We start from the raw sequence: 17,039 nt of genomic DNA on the forward strand, positions 1-17,039 counted from the left end.
CCAGCTTTTGGGGGCTGCCATCAGCCCTGTCTGAGCACCAATTGGGCCTTGCTTTCACGGCATTGCTGTGTCCGCCTGGGGGTCACCCCACCTGAGTTGCTCTTGTTAAGCGGGGCTACCTGGCATCTCAGGAGGGCCATTGGCCCGTCTGGGGCCAAAAGGCCAGTGGCATGCAATGCAGCAGTCATACTTACAATTTTAAAGAGTAGCACACCGGAAAATAGTTATCCTAGTTATTGAGAGTGGACTCACTTGTTCAGATCCCTCGCATAACTACTCTGGGGCACACATATTTTTAAGCAGTGTTTTCATCATGTCAATTGTATAACGCAGTTTATAGTTAACAGTCACACCTAGTGACCATTACGAAAAAAATACAGAGTGCTGTTCTAAAAAGTTTAAATTCATCATGTGGCTTTCACAACGGAAAGAAGGCGACTAAGGATACAGTATTTTCTTAAATGTATTCAAGGTGTCCGGTTACAAAAAAAAAAACATTTACACCATGTAGAAAAGCATGTACATTTCTATACGCTCACAAGCCTATTTAATAATACTCAGATATATAGTCACAATTTTACAAAACCATAAGACACACATGTTTTTTCCAGCTCAGTCCAAAGATAGAATGCCTCAGTTATCATAACTGTGACATTTGTCGAATATAATAATGCCCACAATGGATCGGTTTGAATATTCTCAATATTATTTACAAATGTACCATAGCCTTTCCAATACATATTTATTAAGAAGGTTCATGAAGTTTAAAGACTTCAGAAAGTTTCCGCCTCCAAAGAGAACAGCCAGCAAATTCTTTAATGGTAAGGGATTTTAGACCATGCTCCTAGTCGCAGATTGGTCGGCAGTTGATTCAAACGAAGCATCATTATAACAGGTCTGACTTTCAAGTTTTTAATCTTAAAAATATAGCAAGACAATGTAAAACACATTCCCGACCCGAATGATAGTTTTGGTTGACAGTCTGTGGATGATATTAATCCTATGCTAGGCCATAGCCTTCTTTTTCATCCCATTAAACATTACACCCAGGTTCAACGGAAGATCCACCTTAAAACCAATCTTTTCGTGAAATGTTCTGATAGCCATTAAAAGATCTTTAGACATTGCTAAAGGGGAATCACCAAACAATATCTCAGCAACTTTACAATACAGTGAATTGTAATTATTCTTTTCGGCCCAAACATTTTTTTTAACAGGGAGTTACGGGCAATCTTCCAGCGTGAAAATACAGAAGTTAAGGCCAGCTCACCAGAAATAGCCTAAATAGGTGTAGACCTAGATATCCCAAAGTTTGCCTGCCAACACATTGAGCTATTGACAACGTTCCCTGTAAGATGCGCACATTTTTGTTTGTTTATTTGCTTCAACGTTCATCCATTGTGGACAGGGCATAGTACAGACCTCTGCAGTCACTCAACTGATGGATTCACATCATGCTTTTAATATGATATGATTGGCTGTAGCAGGGCTTGGATGCACGTGCTGCGTTGCTACAGCCAATCAAACATGGTTGCACATAGTTGCTCCCGCCTCCCTCTCACTCTGGTAGTCAGCCTTCACGCATGAGGCGTGGCAACAGGCACCTTGGTTGGAGGTGCTCTCCGGTGCTTGTGCAGTCGAGTGACTAATCATGTTCCACTTACAGCATTTATTCAGGCCCATACGCTGGGCACTGGCCTCTGTACATTACCTTGGACAACTGGGGTGGCACTGGTGGTGAGTAAAATAGATGCTGCTTACAGCTTACATGTATTGCCAGGTCGAGGGAGAGGGTGTGGGGGGCTAAGGAGAGCCATGGGCCCACCTGGGGCGAACAGGCCAGTGGGCAGACTGCACCAGGCCTGCTTGAGCCCTCCTGCTTCCAACTGACAGCCGCCAGCCAGGCCGAATTTATTATGCAAATCTGGGGCAGAGCAGGGCCTGATAGAAAAAGGAATTGTGCTACAATCGGATTCCAATTTACCTACCCCACCAAACGACCTAAAATACATACCACCAAAAGTTTGAACACCAAATGTTCGAACCTTTTATGGTGTGTATATTTTGGTGGGGTAGGTAAAAAAAATGAAAACAAAGGCTGCGGGAGCTGCGGGGGTGTCCCCCGCAACACCCCGCTCACTATACTACACAGTATACAGTATAGTGAGCAGGGGTTACTGCCTGACAAAAAAAAGAAAAAAAGCTGCGGGGGCTGTGGACACCGTGCAGCTGGCCGAAAAAAGGCTGCGGGGGTGTCCCACGCAATACCATGCTCACTATGCTGTACAGTATAGAGAGCGGGGGTTGCGGTGGATGCCCCCGCAGCTGCCCGACAAAAGAAAAGAAAAGGACCCTGCCAACCCGGTTCCCAATCACAGAAATTAACGGGAACCAGCATCTCAGTGTCCAGCGAGATCGAAGGCAAGATAAGGAAGGGGGTGGGGGTGTGTTGGGGGTGAGGGTAGGGTTGTGGGTGGGGGTTTTGGTAGGGGTTTGGACACATCGGGAATGATCAGGGGATAAATGACTGAAGCTATTCGGTCATTTCTCCCTCGAGCATTTCCGTCGCAAGAAAATCACACAGATTCCTACAATCTGCCTCTTCTGCTTAGCTTGCTGAAGCTTCCCTAACATAGTCCAGGCAGCTCTGCAGAGGATCAGGGCTTCTAGAAGGTCTGGGACTGGGTCAGTACCTGACTTCTCTCACCCTCACCTATCGGGGCTTCCAGGACTTGGCCCAACCCCTGTCCTTACACTTGTCTGTGATCAGAAAGGCAGATCTCAGCTGTGACTGTGACGATGTCCCCAAATGCGAAATATGCGACTGCCTTATTTCTGGTAGAAGGGGACTGCGTTCGCAGTTTTCCTGATTTATTGGTAAAATAGATAAAAAGCCAAGTGTGTGAGAGAGAGAGAGAGAGAGAAAGAGTGAGAGACAGAGAGAGAGCACGTTTGCTGCACGCAGTGCCCCTGTTCTTGTAGCGGAATGTATATAGCTGCATTCAAGGGCCAGCGCTGAGCTGCTCAGGTCCACAGCATTCACTGGAGGGGTGATTCGCACAGGCTCCTAACTTCCGACTTGTGCCCCCTATGATATCAGGTGGCTTTGTTGTTCTTGAAGCCACCCTGACCTGCCTGGACTCTGTTTTCGTCCCCAGGCCTTGCAGCCTGGAGAAGGCCCAGCCAGCTCCGGGAGGCTGCCATCGGCCGTCTGGGCACTGATTGAGCCTTGCCTTCACGGCATTGCCGTGGCCAGCTGGGCATTACTCCACCTGAGATGCTCTTGTTAAGCGGGGCTACCTGGTGGCTTAGGGAGGGCATGGGCCCGCCTGGGGCCAACAGGCCAGTGGTCGGACAGCAACAGGCCTGCTCGAGCCCTCCTGCTTCGGACTGGGCCTGCTGGCTGTCAGCCAGGCCTGAATTCATGCAAATTTCGGGCAGAGCAGGGCCTGATGGGAGAAAGAATCTATGCTTCAATCTGCCTCTTCCGCTTGGCTCTACCTGCCGAAGCGTCCCCTACATGTGGGATAGGTAGTTCTGCAGAGGCTCAGAGTTTCCGGGAGGGCTGGTGCTGGGTCAGTGCCTGCCTTCGCTCACCCTTGCTTAGCAACTCATTCTTACCTGGCAGGGGAGAATCTGTGAAAGGCAAATCTCCCAGCCGTGAGGCTCATCGATTGCACTTCAGAACTGCTGACCCCTGCGGTGTTCCAAAATGCGGGATACTCAACTGCATTATTTTTGGTAGAGGGGGATTGCGTTCGCACTTTCCCTTGAAGATAGCATAGCAGTAGGGGAGGTGGTGTGATTTGTGACAGAAATTAAATAGAAACATCTATGTAGTAAAGGTGACATAAGGATAAAGAAATTAAAATTGCAGTAGACAACATGGTGACTGAGAGTTTGAGACAGTGGGTGCATTCTCCATTGTTCTGTCTGTCTGCTCCTGCCCTATTGAATATAAAGCTACTGTCATTAACATCTCAGTTTTTGTAGGATTGATTTTGAGTTCAGATTGCAATCCTTTTCTCTACACATAATCCTGTGTGTTATGTTCATTGTTTTAGGGGATTCAGTCACTTGAGTTCAGTATTTGCAGATGAGTGAATCATATCATGTTCTTATAGTATTAAGGTTATACAATAACCTTTGACAAGTGAATGATATCTGCTGACTCAGAGTCTCCTGTATCATACCCCTGTCCCACTCCCCACTCACATTGTAGTGCCCCCACAAACACAACACATAATACTGCCACGGATGAATTTCTGTTTGTGGGACACATAAAATCAGAGGTGGTATTAGGGAGGCATCAAAGGGTCATGCTATATTTTTCCATTGAGGTGGGCTCAACATTGATATTGATATTGATATTTTATTTCTATTGCGCTCGTACATAAGTGTTTCAGAGCGCGACAAGGCAAGGGAGGGGAACAGGGGCGAACAAAACAACTATCTTACTAGGCCTAGTGACATTGAGAACGCGCAAGTGCATGGTAGAGGGGGAGGGGAAAGGTGCATGGAAGGAGGGAGAAATGGAAAGTGCGGAGCGAAGGAGAAACAGATAAATAATAATAAATAAATAAATAATAAAGGCAACAAACAGTGGTAGTGCAGCCAGCAGTTGGCAAGTGCTGGGTTTAAGGCAGCAGACAGGGTAGGTCTGATAAGTGCAGGAAGAAAAAGGGGGGGGGACTGTATGGGTACAGATACAGACCCAATGCAAGGAGTGGCCTGGAGGCAGTGCGGGAGGGTGGCAGGGTGAGCAGCAACCCGGGCCTGGAGGACAGAGGGTGGCCAGCTGCATGGTGCCAAGAGAGAACAGATCAGCAGGGGAGACGGGGAGCAAAGGCAGAAGCAAAGAGAACGGTCTTGAGGTGCTTCCGGAACCGGAGATGGTTCTCCTCGAGTTTTAGAGTGGCAGGGAGGCTGTTCCATAGGGAGGCCCCCGATGAAGACAGAGATCTACCGCCAGCATGTTTCTTTGAAAAACGACGGACCCTGAGGGAGTTAGTGGTAGAGGAGCGAAGAACTCGAGAGGGGAGGTATTTCTGGAGGGATAGCTGAAGGTATTTTGGACCCAGGCCCCAGAAAGCCTTGTGGACAATGCAGAGGGCTTTCAATGTAATCCTTGCTTGGAGAGATTTCAGAGCTGCTAGACGTACGATCCCAGGACTTGATGCCAAGGACAAGTCACGCAGTCCAGTTCTGGATTGGTTGCAGAGGGCAGAGAGTAGAGGCAGGTAGATTTAGAAAGAGGCTGTTACAAGAGTCCAACCTAGAGAGAACCAGAGCTTGGGAAACCATGAGCTTCTGGGGGAAGAAGAGGAAAGGCAGAGTACCTCTGAGGAGGTGCAGTAGGAAGTTTGACTTTTTGAAAGACATCAGAGATGTGGGCGAAGAAGGGAAGTGTGGAGTCAAAGATGACCCTGAGGTTCTTAGCCTTGCAGGTGGACCGGGGGAGGCCGGCCAGAGAGTGAGGGGAAAGGATGGTGAAGATGTGCCGATGAGGAGGATTTCCGTCTTGCTGGCATTCAAAGATCGTTGGCGGCACAGAAATCTTGAATGGCAGTTAGGCAATCAGAGATGAGAGACGGAGAGGAGGTGGCTGAGGGCAGCCTGAAAATGAGTTGAGTGTCATCAGCGTAGCACTGGAAATTTGAGCAGAAAATGGCAATGCCAGGTATTTTTGGTTGAAAAGCTATGGCGAGAGATTAGATCCCTGGGGAACACCACAGGTAGAGCAGGAGATAGATGATAGGAAGGACCCAAGTTGGACCTAGGAGGGTCGATCAGCAAGGAAAGAGGTCAGCCAGGCCAGAGCCCGATACCCAGGTTATCACAGAGACGGTTGAGCTCGGTGGTATGGTTGACCGTGTCGAAAGCAGAAGAGAGATCGAGAAGGATGAGGACAGAGGGGATGTTAGAGTCAAGGTTGGAGAGCAGATCTTCACGGATGTTAAGGAGAGAAGGTTCTGTGCTTCTGGCGGCTCTGAAGCCAGACTGGTGGTCATGGAGACATCCAACAGAATTGGAATGAAGGTTAAGCTGAGAGATGGCTAACTTTTTCAGGAGTTTGCCCAGAAAGGGAGTAATGCAAATTTGGCAATAGTTAGCCGGACGAGAAGGATGAACTGTGGGTTTCTTGAGAAGAGGATGCACAAGGGAGTGCTTCACAGGGGAGGGGAAGGATCCTGAGGCAAAGGAGTGGTTGCAAAAATCAGCAAGGGTCAGAGCAAGGGTGTCGATGTGGTCCTTGATGGTTTTAGAGGAACAGGGATGAACCTGTTTTGATGAGGCTTTCATAGATCGGACTTGTCTAGTGACCTCATCAGGGGAGAAAAGAGGAAAGGACGAGAAGGGGGGTGGGTGGGTGGCTGAATGAGGGTCAGCAAGCACAGATGGAGAGGGGAGAGGAGGGGTTGGGGTGGAGATGGTGGACATGGTTTTTGAGGTAAAGTGAGAGGCAAGGGCATTGCAATGAGCCTGAGAGGCAACAGGAGGGGTAGAGACTGGAGCAGGGTTGGCCAGCTCTTTGCAGATTTCAAAGAGTTCGGCTGAGTTTTAAATGCCACAGAGACACAAGCTTGAATGTGGACTCTCTTCTTGGTAAGGACATAGAGTCGGTATTGTCTTTGGAGCAGGCGACAGACCAGTTTGTCAGAGGATGAACAAGAAGCCCATTTCCTCTTAGCTGCCCTACAGATGGATACACTTATATTTCTGGGTTTTAGGTAGTGGTGCTTCGTCCATCAGTCTGGCTTCTTGGCACTATAGGCGTTGGAAATTTTATTTTGGGAGTATAGGTGGCCTAATATGAGCAGAGTGAGCTGAGCAGAGGTAGCAATGATTTTATTTTAAGGGTGGAGGACAGGACAGGTGGACTATTATGCCCAAAATAATGTTGGAAGAGGTAAATGCCAGCAAAGTTGGAGCAAGGTCAAATACTCACTCCCACTCCTTGGTGTACTGGTAAAGGGTGCATGGTTGCATGTTTTTCATGCCTCTGTCTGGGAGGTGATCAACCACGATCCTTGGCTGTGTTGCAGTCCTTATTTTATATACAGGGAACAACAATGCTCTTTTGAACACAAAAGAACATATAATAGCTAGGAAATCAGATTTGATGGAAAGCAGAGCATTTTATAATGCAGTGAGTTTGAGTGACCTTCTGACCATGTTGCGAAAGTAATTGGGACAGTTAATAACCAGCGGGTGGCTGTGACAAATTACATTGGTGGAACTGGAAATACACATATTAAGGGGACAACCAACAACATTAGACATGTTTAAGTGCAGGTACTGCAGTTGTAGCCAGCCTTGGAATACAAGGCACTGTGCATCCTTAGTTCAGCTTGTTATGCGTAGTCAGTGGACTCCAAATGAGGTGTATGCTGTTGTTTTAGTCATTGTCACATGTTCTGTAGCTCATATCAGAAAAACAATTTGCTACTTGTAGTCTTGCTGTGTGGCCTGGGCTCGGTAAACATTTAGAGATGCAAGCTAATAGGGCCCAGGGCACAAAAGGCATCTGCCCCTGGTCTGATTAATGCATTTCTCCACTTGCACAAGGACAGCAGCAGCACAGCACTTTGGTTCCATGCAAATAATTGGTATTTCTTTTTTAAACCAGATTATGGATAAACTGTTTTACTTCGGAAGATCCACGTCTTCTTCATCAAAGGAAGGGAGTGCTGTAGCTGCTACAGCACCACCTAGGAATAAATGCTGTGCTGCTTTCAAAGAGGATTGGTTAAAGGAAATAGTCAAAACAGAGTCCCAGAAATCACAAGACTTGGAGAGATGTTTGAGTACAAAGCTGGATTGGGCCTGATTTGCAGAGTACGTGTAGAAGCTAAAGTTACTGGCAAATTTTCTACAGGAAAGAAATGGACAGATGAGTGGAAATTGGACTACATGAAATGCCATTTAGTTGGAAATGTCCACGTCTCTGCTGTCCAGGCCCCCAGGTGCAAGAATTCAACAGAGAAACTGGGGTTTGGATTGTGCAGTAGGCTGGCACAAAATTCTACTGAAAGAGGTAATAGATTGCCCATGATTGAGCGACAACAGTGTAAGTCTGAAGAGGTCAAAGTTCTACTGCACAATGTATTGCTAGCTGTAAAATTAAACCCCTCCCTGCTATCTGTGCAAGAAATCCACAATCACATGCACTACATCAAAATATCAGATAGTTGGAGAAATAAAAATTATGCGTTTAAATCCTGGAGCCCATCAGCAGCGTAATCAGATCACAAATCATGGCAGAAGTTCGCAATGCTCCATTTCACACACTCATTGTTGATGAAAGCACAGACATTTCAGTCATTAAAAAGTTAGTTATTTACTTTAAGATCAGATCTCTTGCGGCAACACCACATTCAATGCACAATGTGGTGGCATTTTTAAGTTAACATCTTGCAATGCGGAAGCTGTAACTTTAGCTATTACTGAATTTTATTCTGCCAATGGACTGAATCTGCAGAAAATTGTGGTGTTCACATCAGATGGTGCATCCGTTATGCTTGGCAAAAACAATGCTGTTGCTACAAGGCCTAAACAAGCTATTCCAAATTTAATTGAGCAGCACTGTGTAGCTGACCGTGAAGAATTGGGCATCGGGGATGCTTAAAAGAAGGTGCCAATGATTAGGAAAGTAGAAACCTTGTTAAGAACAATTTGTTCTGTGTTTTGCAGATCTCCTTTCAGAAAATCGAAATTTGAAGAAATGGCATCAGTCATTGAATCTGATGTTTTGTCATTTCGACCCCTCAATGAAGTGAGGTGGTTATCAAGCCATTTTGCAGTGAATGCATTAATGTGCAATTATGAGGGATTGCTAAAATACTTTGAACAGGAAATGAAGGACAAAAATGATCCCATAGTGAAATTCTGTTTCAGGAAACTGTCTGACCCCACTTATCAGATTTCTTTGGCACTGTTAAATGATATTCTTCGCCATCTAGCAGACTTGTCCAAGTTACTCCAAAAACAGTCTTACCACAATTGAAGCTATACAGTTTACATGAGGCAAGATCAACCAGATTAGGGAACAGTAACTTGGTCAGGAAGTGATCTGGAGCAGCACAGTTAGATAACTGATAACATACACTGACAATGAGAAGGACTTCATCTATTCTGAGTTTTGTTGGCTTGGTGTGTATGAGCATTTGGAGAAAAGCTCTCCAGAAAACTGTCTGAAGGACTGAGCCTGTTTCAATTTTGATTCACTAGCCACTCAACAATGCAGCTTTGACTTTGGAATAGAAAATGTTAAGCATTTTGTTAAAAAATACAAAGGCATTTTAGATTGTAAGGAGGACTGTTGAGTATCAGACCCTACCATGCTTGTGGTGGATTCCATTGTTACGCAATATAATGCCTTGAAGTATGTGATAGCAGAGAGGAACAAGTGTTGTTCTTTAAAATGTTTTCAAGATATGGTGAATTTCACACTTCAAAATGCCATGGAGTACAATGTACAAATGTGGCACTGCTCATGGACATATGGGCCACATTTCAAACCTTGAGCGCAGAGTATGAGCGAGGGTTCAGTCTCATGAACAGCATTAAGACCAAATCAAGGAATCAACTGGAAGAAAGTCACCTTGACATGCTAATGCGAATAAACTTTGTGGGATGTATTAACCCACTCATGCTCTGCCCTGCGGCATCACTGTGTGCTGATGGTGCAAGAATTATCAAAATGGCTGCAAAACCCTTATGCGCGCCAAAAACTATGGAATTGCGCTCTACAAAGCACAAAAAGAGGACTGCCAAATCTACCATGCATGTTGTCAGTGGTGGAACGGAGAGCGCACTCCGGAAACATATCATTGGGCTTCACAACAAGGAAAAATTGAGACTGCATGAAAAGCAGTGGTTGCTGAAAGAAATCCAAAATCTTGTTTTTAAATCTTTTCTTGGTTGCTGAAAATACAGAATGCTGGTCCAAAACACCCACAAACATCCAATCTTCTTGCTGGGTGTCACATTTTACTGAATTCAAGAAATCAGTGTGAAATTGCAATATGCTGGAAAGCTGAATTGGTCATCAAAACACCCACAGCACAAGTTTTCCTACCTGTGAAATCTGCACCTGCCGACTGAATGACTGTTTCAAAAGCCTGCATTCAAACTGTAAACTTGTACCATTAAGATCTAATGTCTGTAATCTAAGTGACCTGCTATCAAGAGTAACCTAGGTTGTAACTATTTAAACTTCATGGTTTAGAGTCTGGAATCAGTGTAACTGCTTGTTTTAAAATTACAAGTTTATTTAAACAAAGAAAATTGCAACAAAATGACATTTAAATTAAGCCTGACTCCAAGCCAAACCCTTCTGCTCCCTAGACCAGGACCTCACACCCTTGTGTTGATTCAGAGGGGAGGGGAACTTGGGCTGCTGTGGAAAGAGCACAATGGACTTCCCCCAAGGCAAGGAGATGCTAATCAGGAAGGATCGTAAATGGCCTCGGCCAGAAGGAAGGGGGCGGAGATTGCTTCTGAGCTGCAAGAAGGAGAAGGAGGCGGGGACAGAAAGCCTTTTGTTGATTCACAATTGACAAAAAGCATATTTCTAAAAACACTGATAATTTACTGTGTACAATTGTAAAAAAATATGTAAACCCCGGACTTCTGAACCTAATTTTTGGCTGAACATTTTAAGAGGAGCCAGAACTCTGTGCTATGTTCTGGGAAGTAACTATGAAAATTATGGTTTTGCAGCAAATGTATTTATGTCAAAATCATGAAACTTCACACGGTTTATGCCCATATGCAATGTGCACAGTTGTACACATTTTTGGATAAACTAGATATTGTGTTCCAGCCAAAGGGCAGAATTCTGTCAAAAGCTGACACAAGATCCTACAATGACGGGGCTTGGAAGAGCATTTGCTCCACAAAATATGTGATCTAGATATGTTATTGTTATCAAGTTTGCAAAATTGTAAATATACATTGTACTAAAAGTAGATTCCATGTTCAAAAGCCAAGGGGAGGATTCTCTGATGCATAAAACCACATCATCATGGTGACACCCTGTTTTCTCCTCCAATCAAAGGAGAGGGGAGATTCTAGCCATAGCCAGCCTAGGGGGCGCGCTTAGGATAATCCAGCATACACTCCCCTTTATCAAATGCATAAGTAGAGAAAGCTGAGGACTTAGAAAGACACAAAGATTCACCTATTAACCAATTGTGGGTGAAGCACCCTGAAGGAGATCCATCCATATTCCTTGCTCCAGACTCCAGAAACTTGGCAAAGCAGAAAGGCCCATTCTATAGCTGAACCATTCTCAGCTAGGCCTTGAATTTCAAGAACCAGAAAGAATTCCCCAAAACTAAAAGGGAACCAAAGGACAGCCGGGCTTTGCTGTACCTGCTTACCTGCTAAGTAATTATCTTCATAACCAACAAGGGCAGATTAAACCCAATCCTGTGCCATGCTTTGCTGTGCTGTGACCAGAGAGCCATTGCAGACCCTGTCCAGTCCTGTGTGCCCATCAGAATTCCTGTCCAGAAATCTTGACTGACCAGAATTCCTGACGTTTCTGTTCAAACATATATAGTGAGTATCCATAGTATAGGACTGTCACTAGCCTATGTACTGTCCATAGTAATCCCTATCTCAAACCCATCCTCTCTTGTATTTAGAATCTGATATTGTTAGAATGATTTTTGAATTGCCTGAACTCTTTATCTCATCCCTACTACCTTCCTTCTGTAATAGTACTGTTAAACATATCTTTGTGCTGATATATTTCATCTGAAGAAGGCAAGCTCCTCGGCAGGCAATAACTTGATCCAGAGGCGTCCTGGTGAAGTGGCTGTGCTCCCGTGTAATATGTGCTTCTTCATAGTCTGACCCTAGTGTAAAGAAATCCTGTTTGTCTTTTGAAAGCACATCCCTGTTTTTCCCATTCGTGCCTATCACAGAAAAACGACCTCCACGAAAACGTCCATAACTTCTTCAAATTGTATGCTAGAAACAAAATGTCTGCTTGTAGCTAACATCCTAAGCTTTCCATAGAACCAAAAACCGCATCTCAAATCCATATAGTTTTTCCACAATCGCGATTGCCACGCACGGAAAAGGTTGCCGCAAATTTTCATTTTGGCAAAATATTACACGTGTAAAATAGCTTTTCATTGCACCCAACCTCAAATTTCAGTTTGCACATTGCTTGTTGGTGTCAAATCATTGCTAGTGTTTGTCTGCAACCATATAAAGCGGCTCCCGTTAGAATTGAAACAATTTCAGTGAGTTAAGCCATATTTAGCGTTTTACCCAATCCATTCTCAGATAACTTTATAAACTATTTTGACAGTTTGACAATCAATTCTGTTTCTCTCTTGTGTTTGCTGGGGGAAATTGGGATTGACATTGTATTTGAATTCTGCATTCCTGAAACCTGTTCTCTCTCCTGCGATCTCTCTACATTGCATATTTGGGGGTTGAGAGGTGTGCATGGGGAAAGAGTAACCACATTGCCATATGTTCTGAACACACACCCACAACAGTCTTATTGCTGTGCTGCATTGTTTTTGCTCATTATTACTCCTTGTGATTAAAGAGATTGCTTAGTGTGACATCACCCCATTGGTGATTATTGTATCCCCATTAAAAATAGTGTGATTATATTGTGAATATATAAATAAATATTTTAACTTTGCAAACCAGCAAAGGGTTCCAAGAGAGGGGGGGGGGGTTCCAAGAGAGGGGTGTGATATAAGTGGTACATCGTTCAGAATAAAAAGAACTTTTAGACACAAATAAGTAAATAAAGATTTCAGTTGTGCATTACACTCTAGGCATTGACTTAGGTGAAGTGCCGGATTGAAATCACTTACAACGTGTATCTATTCCATAATGAAGTCAATTCCAGTGATTTGTATCAGCACTGGAAGAGTGGCAAAGACAGAAGAGAGAAGCATATGAATCAGGGGGAGCCCAAGAGCTCCAACGACCCAAGCTTTAGTAGTGCCACTGGCCTGTCCATGGCGAGTGGTAGCACCACTGAAGTGTGATAAGATAACCACTGTCAACTTTTCATCAATGCTGACACTTTGTTTAGCCTGTCCTCTCACATGATTTTTAGAGCTTATTGATGCCTTGCTCATCAGACAGAACATTTTTTCTTTTAGAAACAAAAGCTTATTTGTATTTTTGTACTTGGTATTTTTATTTTATTTTATAAAACACTTATTAGAAACAAACTTTCAATGTAAACCTGTTGATGCTGGTGAAATGTTACTGATACTCCATCTTTAACAAACTGCAATTGGTATGTATAGCATTCACACATCCCTTCATTTAGATGAAAATGTCTACTTCGTAATGGTTTTTTTAAAGGTAATATTAACATCAGCTTCAAGTAACAATACCTGGCAAAACTGGTGATCAATCAGTTTGTTTTCTGTATTATTTATATAATAGTTTTATTTATTCTATTAATTGACTGTAAAACAATTTATTTTGTCATGTGCTACCTTGCTACCCTCACTCTCAAGTTCGAAGTTCCTTCCAAGTTCCCTCCAACATATTTTTAATTATTGTTCATGTTGAATAAAACAGTACCAATAATATACTAAACTCTTCCTTGTTAGAGTGTTGCCTCTTGCTGGACCTCTGGTTTGGTTGTAGCATTGCAAGACTAATTGTCCTCTTGAGATGCTGCTTTCTTTGCAGACTTTCTGAGACTGATGGTTTGTCTTCCGGAACAATCTGCATTACATGATTTAGTACTATTTATTGAACTGTGCACTCTGGTGTGCATCCATACCCCCTCTCTTAAATTGTCTTTGTCATTAATCATGTTCATGGATTGCTTATTTTGTTAAGCCATTAGAAAGCATTTCCTTTACATTCCATACATTTAATGAACTGAGAATGCAGGAGCTGCTGCTGTGCTACTGGTAATATTCATTTGTGAGGCAGAATCTGTGTTCTACTACTCTTAGGAGGAGACTAGAGCATCCAAATGTTCTTTGAAGTAGAGCTTGTTGTGCTGCAAATTCCCATTCTTCACTTGCACATTGTGCACCTGCTCACTGGTGGGCCGCCGGCACCAACCGCCACTGGCACCCTCACTCAATTGCGCACATGACCGGAAAGCAGCCTGCACACAACTATTCCTTGGGGCATACAGCGAAAAAAAAAATAAAGGCCATTGAACCTCTTTTTCATGGAATACCTCAAGACCATATAAGGTGTTGGGAGCAATACTAGATTTACAAATCTTCAATAGGCCCTCCATGGAGTAACCTCCACTTGTTGATATAAATGTTTTGTTTGCTCTAAATATTTTTAATACATTAACACTAATCTCATTAGTGAGAGAAGCTATATTTAAAGAGTCATGATTTGGGACCCCGAGATGCATTTATTAACGAACTCTAAAGGGGTATTGTACATTTACCAAGTAAAATGAGGCCTTTTATCCCTATAGACCTGGGGCCTGATTCACAGAGCGTTTTTCAATGAGATTGCACCATTATGATAAATTCTGTGAACCAGGCCCGTAATGCCATAATCTTAGCTTTAGATGAATTGTTAAATTCATTGCTGTTCAATGAATACTGCTGCAGGGCATAAAGGCTGTGCTGCAAACCAATAGGGGTGCACTCCATTATAATAGTATCATCACCCTAGGAAAGCCAGATAGTGGGTTGCTGACCAATGCGGGGGAAAATCATGGCATTTTTGGAGTGCAGCATCAACATCTGAAACATAAAGTGCTTTGTGCTTGCTTCTTAATATTCCTCAAATTAGCTTGTAATTCCTTTTTCTTGGCTGCTGTCGTTGCATCATAAATACGGACATACCTATGCTTAGAGCGAGTAATCTATTTCTGAGAATTATAAAGAGATCTATACTTCTTATTAATCTCCTCATAAAAGTTACACATTTCCAAGTTTCCAGTTACAGAACCAAGTTCTAAATTCATCGCCGTCTCAGAATTAAATATATCAATATTTTTCTAGTCCATAGGACTCTGTTTGCACGCAAATTGTCATTACATGTTCCCTGTTTCTGCTGTGCTTTATTAAAACCTTGCAGGTTAAAAATGCAATTCAATACAACATGGTCACTTATATCATTCTGAAAACAATAATCTATCCAGGAAAAAGAATGGCCATTAGACCAGGTATAGTTAATCATCTATAAAACAGATCGAATTGATACAAGCCAAAACTCTCCAACAGAGTACACCAGATTTTAGCCGAGGTTGTCGATGGGTGATCAAAAAAATCAACATCTTGAGCAGTATAATTGTCTGTCCCTTTTAATTGCAGGGAATTGCTTGCCCAAATTATCTCAGGCTTATACCTCGCAGAGAGTTGATGTTGAAAGTTAAAGTCAGCTAGAACTAAGTAGTGTAGGTGAGGGTGACCTTTCAGTGAGGATTAATTCCACAGGATCAGAAATTCTGATAGTGAGTAGACCATCAGGAGGATCATAGACATTATATCACATCTGACACTGTGATCTACAGGGTCTGCGAGAGGATCAGTAATATCTTCAAAATCACTGGCCTTACTGTGTTCCCCAGACTTCCCTTCCTCCTCCTCCTCACCTGAAGACGTGGAATAGTCCGACTTCTTTCTGCGGGAAAGTCTGACGTATGGCTTCTTCTTTTTTAGAAGGAAGGGTCTGCCTCGGAAAGAAGCCACCGTGGTCTCTGTGAAAGAGAGACCTACCGAGGCTCCCCTCCGCGACAGCCAGAAAAGGGGAAAAACCGTAGAACGGAAAAAAACCCTGGGTCCAGAGCAGTGGCAGGTGATGGAAGTCTGCTCTATCCGAAGCGACGACTGGAGTCTCCTCAGCCGGGGAGATGGGAACACCAACCAAGCCTGGATCCAAACCGGAGGTACACTGCCGGAGCACAAGTAAACTTCCTCAGCCGAGGATACGAAAACAGAAAGGCCAAAGCATCCGACAGGCAGGTAGGTGAAACTGAATGAAGGAGAAGCCAATGTACAGATCGAAGGATTTGCGAGAATAAGGAAGTCCGAGCGGACCAGAGAGCAGAAGGGGGAGAGGCAAGCGAACCAGAGTGAAAACGGGAGGCAAGGAAGCAGTAGCGAATCCGGGGAATCCCAAACGAGGCGAGAAGGGGAAACCAGGGAGGCTGAGCAGAAGGCAACAAGGGGGCAAATAGAAGGAAAAACTAGCGCACGCAACAGAACAGAGAAAAACTCAGTTGCAACGCGCGGAACGTTGACTGCCGAATGTTGATAAACGATCGGCGGCCACCATCTTGAAAACAACTAGACCGAGGCCGGCAGAAGGGAGAAAACGTGACGGCACAATCTAATGGCGTCCACGTTTACACCTTCTCCACAGGCTCCAGCCGCCTGTGGCCGTGACACATTAACAATTAAAATGGAAAATCATAACATGTGGTTGAAACAGCTGCTAACACAAACTAATTTGTCATATGAGGTGATCATTCAGTTAATACCAAGTTATTTCTGGTGCCAATTATAAGGCCCTCTAAGGACCTTCCCAAAAATGCCTTCTTTGCTAATCTCTGAGCAATACAAAATCCATCAAACTGGGGGGATTGCGTACGGCGCATTTCTTGTAATGCAAATACATTAGATTCAATCAAAAGGAGACAACCTTTAAGCTTAATAACATTTTTTATTATTTAGAATGTCTGAAGGACAAACTGCCTCATTCTGACCCCTCCCAGACCAACAAAATGTGATTGTACTGTTTCTGTTTAAAAGAGAATCTCCTTATGCCAAAACAACCTTTTGTTCAATAGACGCAACTTCCTTAGTCTACATTTTTGAGATCCCATGAGCATCATTCTCCATAACAGGAAAAGCATTGCAGGTCAAATCATTATCTAGAGGGAATATCAATTCACAACCCAATTTTAAACCTTCATGGGAGAAAGACATTAGAAGGTCTACAATTATAGGGGATGCAAAATGAACAAGGGACCAATTATCTTCCCTGTCTGACATCAGTAGTTCGACAAGCAAAGGTCTTCCTTTGTGGTGGAATGTAATTGTGGCAAGCAACAA

At 43.8% G+C, this 17,039-nt stretch overlaps 1 non-coding gene across 1 annotated transcript; it reads left to right on the forward strand.

Moving 5' to 3' along the window:
* Window positions 1-3,613: 3,613 nt before the first annotated feature.
* Window positions 3,614-3,773, forward strand: LOC138512770 (U1 spliceosomal RNA). Its single transcript, XR_011281521.1, has one exon. It is a non-coding gene; the product is annotated as a U1 spliceosomal RNA (small nuclear RNA).
* The last annotated feature ends 13,266 nt before the right edge of the window (window positions 3,774-17,039 follow it).

This window comes from Ambystoma mexicanum, chromosome 6p (genome assembly GCF_040938575.1).
Source record: "Ambystoma mexicanum isolate Mex_15411 chromosome 6p, UKY_AmexF1_1, whole genome shotgun sequence".
NCBI lineage: Eukaryota > Metazoa > Chordata > Amphibia > Caudata > Ambystomatidae > Ambystoma > Ambystoma mexicanum.